Source organism: Vombatus ursinus, unplaced genomic scaffold, assembly GCF_900497805.2.
Source record: "Vombatus ursinus unplaced genomic scaffold, bare-nosed wombat genome assembly UNPS02014775.1, whole genome shotgun sequence".
NCBI classification, from domain to species: domain Eukaryota; kingdom Metazoa; phylum Chordata; class Mammalia; order Diprotodontia; family Vombatidae; genus Vombatus; species Vombatus ursinus.
In genome coordinates this window covers 1869426-1875467 of record NW_020954553.1, presented here as the reverse complement: position 1 = coordinate 1875467, position 6042 = coordinate 1869426, and positions in this window count along the sequence as shown.

Genomic DNA, 6042 nt, shown 5'->3' with positions numbered 1-6042 from the left:
CCTCAGGACCTCTGTCACTGTCATTTCACCTACTGATGCAACCTAAGGACCCCTGGCCCTTGACATCTACCTCAACGGCTGCTGTACATTTAAGACTTTCAAATCTTTCCATCTGCCTTCAGCTGAACCTTATTTTATGCATTGTTTTCCCCAGTGAGAGTCTCACTATTTCTGTTTGTATCCCTAGAGCTTTGCACACAGTAAGTGCTTAATGCAGTTTCTTTCACTCATCCCAATACCATCTTTGCATAAACTTCATTCCTGGCCTCTGGTTATTAGGGCTGCTAGTCCTTTATTCCCATTCTCCATCATAGAGCTTCACACTTGGGTGAAGATAAAACACAGAACACAAATGTGCAATAGAGAATGTGCCCCAATGTCTGAGTCACGCTTCTGACCCCTTCTTGTGTCACTAACAGAAATCAGGATTTTTCCACTCTTGTGTCATAATTGGGTGCCAATACCTCATGATTCTCTAGCGAGGTATATAGGCAACACTCAGACCTGGACTAGGAAAAGAAAGTAAAACCACCCTCAATGCCAGCAACTTATATCAGAACAACACAGGCCATGGGGAGAGCTTTCTCCCAGGGACATTCCATCTTCTCCTCCATGTTCTGCTTCCCAATGTGCTTTCTGAAACATCTAAGCTTTGTGCTTCTCCAGTCATAGTCCACACTGGGACTGCATCATCAGTCTATACACCCCTTTGTTCAGTCATTTCAGTCATGTTCAACTCTTCTTGACCCCATTCGGGGTTTTCTTGGCAAAGATGCTGAACTGGTTTGCCATTTTCTTCTCCAGCTCATTTTACAGATAAGGAAACTGAGGCAAACAGGTTTAAGTGACTTGCCCCGGGTTACAGAGGTAGTAAGTGTCTGAGACCAGATTTGAACTCAGGAAGATGAGTCTCCAGGCCTGGCATTCTATCCACTGCTCCACCTAGCTGCTTCTGACATGCCCCTTACAGAGAGAGACAGACAGACAGACAGACAGAGACAGAGGACTGGAATGTGTTCCCCTTCCCCTCCCCCCATCTGAGTACCTGGGGAAAATTAAAATGTCTGCTCCCAAAAGATGTACATAGTAATGAATGGCACAGGTACCTGATAAACACTTAAGAAGAGAGAGGAAGAGAGAAAAGAAGATAAGGACTTTGGGATGATTAGCCCTCACTTTGCATGAGGCAAATGACCAAAGATGTGAGACTTGGCCTCACCTTCCCAAGAAATTAATGGGGCTTCTAGCAGTTTGGTAGTTGGAGACAGAGAATAAAAAATGTCACCATCGCCACCACCCTTTCACCAGGAGGGAGAAGTAAGCCAAAACAGGATTAGGGGAAGGGGGCAAACAGCCAGAGGACCCTACATGCTGAAAGCTTAGACACATCTTGACAGGAAATGTATAGCACTAAATCTTTGAATAAATACCAAATTCAAAACCAGAGGACTTGGGGTCAAATCTTGATTCTACTGGTTAGACCTTGGACTAGACTACTATGACCTTGGGCAATTCACTTACACACTCTTAGGCCTCAGTTTCCTCCTCCATAAAATAAGAGGGTTAAATCAGAGCATTTCTAAGGCCTTTTCCAGCTCTAAATCTCTGACCTCGTGATGACTAGTGGCTGTTCATTCAAAAATTCCTGTTTTATTTTCCTCCTTTTAATTAAAGCTTCTCCTGAAATACTGTCAGTTGTGTGCTTGCAGGGGAGGAGGGGGTCTTGGTGTAATGGAGCTACCACATGTCTATTTTTCTACATTCCCTGGGTGGAAGTTAAGAGCTAAGAGGGTAGGAACATCACCTCCAGTGTACATGAGCTAGCATAGGCAAGAACCAGCCTCAGAGACATGGATTCTATGCATATGCCACTCATCTACAATGGCAATAACTAGTATTTATATTGGAGAAGGAAATGGCAAACCACTCTAGTGTATTTGCCAAGAAAACCCCAAATGGAGTCACAAAGAGTCAGGCACAATTGAAACAACTGAACAACCACCACCAAAAATATTTATACAGCACTTTAAGACTTGCTAAGCTTTTTACAAATATTATCTCATGTATTATTACAATGACCCTAGGAGAGAGGTGCTGCAATCATCCCCATTTAACAGATGAGAAAACAGAGGCAGACAGAGGTTAAAGTGACTTGCTCAGGGTCACCCAGCTAGTAAGGCTGGATTTGAACTCAATCTAGCCTGACTACAAGGCTAGTGCTCTATCCATCATTACCACCCAACTGCTTCTATATACTAAATGTATATCAATCCAGGATATCAATGATGTGGGTTCAACTTTTGTCCATGTCTTCCCAAAACCTTCTCTAAGTAGTCTATTCAATGAGTTGGAGGCCTTCTTTTAGGTCTTTGTGAGAGGAAAAAAAATCCCACTACATGAATGCCAGTGCAATGCTCCCATTATCCATCCTCCCCTCTTGCTAGCCTGCCCCATTTTCAGTTGATCATCTTTCCTATCCTTCATGTAAGCAAGTCATCATTGGTAATGTGCTACAACCTATTTCCTCCTACTATTTATCTCTCCATTGCCCTTTGGGTCACCTGCAATTTTGATTCTTTAGAGATAGTGGCATTCCTGGATTCACAGCTATGTAGCATCACCCAGAATGTTGGTGTTTTTTTTAAAAAAAAGTAGGTTTTTTTGGTTTCATAGAGTACCTTGGACTTGTTCAGAGTTCTATATGATTTCCCCAATGTCAGACAGCCCACTGTTGTCCACGTGTTTTGTATTTATCCATCAGCAGTATCTCGCCAGGGTATGGTTCAATGCCCCATCTGTTCAGTTGCCTATTGTAATCTGAACTACTTCCATGACAATGGCAAATGCCTTCATCATCCTCAATATTCAGCTTAATTACCAACTCTATTGGCCTTTTCTCAGTCCTAAGCCTCCCTTTGCTTCTCTGATGCCTTCAACACTGCCAATCACCTTCTCCTTCAGGATTATTTCTCCTCTCTAGGTTTTTGGGATTCTGTTCTCTCCTGGTTCTCCCATCTGCTGACTGCTCTTTCTCCATCTCCTTTGCTGGATCTTCATCCGGGTCATACCCACTAACTGTGAGTAGCCCCCAAGGTTCTGTCCTGAGTCCTCTTCTCTTCTCCCTCTATCCTGTCTTACCTGGTGATTTCATCAGCTCCCATGGTTTAAATTATCATCTCTATGCAGACAGTTTCCAAATTCAGGCCTTGTTGTAGTTTGTCCTTTGTTTTTGAAGAGGATTGATGACATCACAGGGTGATGTCTTGACTTGTACATGAATTGGATTTAAGTAAGGCACAGTTGCACAAAAATTCAAGCCTAGTCTCTCTATTGAGTTATAGTCATGTATCTCCAGCTGCCTTTTGTTCATCATAAATGAGATGTTCCATAAACATCTCAAACTTAATATGTCCAAAACAGAACACACTGTCTTCTCCCAGAGCCCCATACCACCACCACCACCTTTTCCCAGATTTCCTTATCCCTGCTGATGGTACTACCATTCTCTCAGGCATCCAAGGCCCACCCCCTCAGTGCCATTCTTAACTCTTCATTCTCACTCCACATATCCAATCTATTACCAAATTTTGTTGTTTCTACCCTCACAACATTTCTTGCATCTATCCCCTTATCAGCAGTCACACTGAGACAACCCTAGGTCAAGTCCTCATCACCTCTCACCAAGGCCACTGCACTAGCCTTCGTGCCTCAGATAACTCCACTCCAATCTATCCTCCTCTCAAACGTAGGTATGAATCCATGTCACACACCCTGCCTCCAAGCAAGAAGCTCCAATGTCTTCTTATGACCTCCAGGAATAAGCAAAAAATCTTCTGTTTGACATTTAATGTTTGAAGGTTATGACCTGGCCCCTTCCTAGCCTTCTCACATCTTGTGTCCCTCCATGAACTCTATAATCCATCAACACTGGTCAAGAGGATGTGATAATGAACTGCCCCATGGCTCTTCTCACTATCCCTATAACTCTCCAGACCAAAGCTCCCTGCCATGGCCCCCAATCTCCTTCTATGTATTGTCTTCCCCCAGGAGAAGAGAAGCCCCTTGAGAGCAGGGGCTGTCTCACTTTTGTATTCCTATCCATAGTGCCTCACACATAGCAGGTGCTCAAGAAATGCTTTTTCATTCATTTATTTTTCTTAACGTATTCATGGAAGACATCTTTCTGGAGAATGATCTCTAAGACTGAATTCTTGTTTTATGAAATTAAATTATTCTGTCAACAAAAAAAATACTTTCAGTGGAATTTTTTTCTCTGAAAATTTTGGGTAATTGTATAATCATGAAAAAAAGTGTGTTACCAAAAATCACCTGCAAAAGCCTGCCTGTTCCCTTCTCATACTGCAGTTGAGTGGCACAGTAGATACAGCCTGGGGCTTGGAGTCAGGAAGAACCCAACTCTAAATCCAGCCTCAGATACTTACCAGATGTGTGAGCCTGGGCAAGCCACTTACCCTCTGTCTGCCTCAGTTTCTTCACCTGTAAAGTGAGGATAATAACAGTACCTACCTCTCAGGGCTGTTGTGAGGATCAAATGCAATAATATTGGTAAAATGTTTAGCATAGGGCTTGGTAGATAGTAAGTAATATATAAATGTAATATATTATTATTCTCATCAAGAATGCTCTGGATATAAAAATATACCATTCTTATAACATTTTATGAAAATGAGAAGGTAGAAATATGAATTGTTAGTTATTGATGCTCTCCAGTCTCCTTTTTTCGGTAATAATACCTTTCTTTTTTTTTCTAATGATTCCATATTGGCCGCCCTTTCAGAGATCTTTAAAATCAGTACTTTCGACATTCTTAAAGCAGCGTCATCTCTAAGAAAGAGTTCTTCTGTATATATACTTCCTCTAATCTAGTTGCTTCCCCCACCCCACCCCCACTCCTTCATCTTCTTTTCCGCTTTCTTGAATACTCTATCAGGGACCCAGATGCTAGAATCCAAATGTGGTGGCCCCATTGTCGTTGTTAAATAGAAGTGTGTTCAAAAAAATATAAACACACTTGCCCATTGTTTCATTTGTTTATTGTCCTCCTTCCAGCTCTACCATTAAATGTGGTTGGAATGGACCAGCTTATTTGTGTCTTAGGTTAAGCTTTCTAAAAACTCATTTTCCCCCCAACTGCTTCTCATTGTTTTGTGAGGTAAGGCTTATTTCACCATTTTCCTCCACAAGGCTTTGCAAAGCAGTTTGTATTCTAACTGCTGTGTTTCTTTGCTTGGCAAGGAAAACAAGTGCCTAATGATTGGACTGTGTGTGTGTATACGTGTGTGTGTGTGTGTATGTGTGTGTGTATTTTATTTGTATATATGTATGTTTATGTGTATGTGTAGATATAGATGTAGATGTAGGCATATATGTATATGTATGTGTGTATGTGTGTGTTATTTGTATATATGCATGTGTATGTGTAGAGGTAGGTGTATATGTAGGCATGTGTGTGTATGTATGCATGTGTGTATGTGTGTGTTATTTGTATATATGTATGTATATGTATAGATATAGATGTGTATGTAGGCATATATGTGTATGTGTGTGTGTGTGTGTTATTTGTATATAGGTATGTCCATGTGTATGGGTAGATGTAGGTATAGATGTAGGCATATATGTGTATGTATGTGTCTGTTATATGTATGTATATGTGTATGTGTAGATGTAGATATGTATGCAGGCATACATGTGTATGTATGTTATTTGTATATGTGTATGTATAGATGTAGAAGTGTATGTAGGCATATATGTGTATGCATGTGTGTGTTATTTGTATATATGCATGTATATGTGTGTAGATGTAGGTGTAGATGTAGGCATATATGTGTATGCATGTGTGTGTATGTATGTGTTATTTGTATATATGTATGTATATGTGCATGTGTAGATGTAGATGTGTATGTAGGCATATATGTGTGTGTTATATGTATGTGTATGTGTTGGTGTAGATACGTATATAGGCATAATATACCTCTGTGTGTGTGTGTGTGTGTGTGTGTGTGTGTGTGTGTGTGTGTGTGT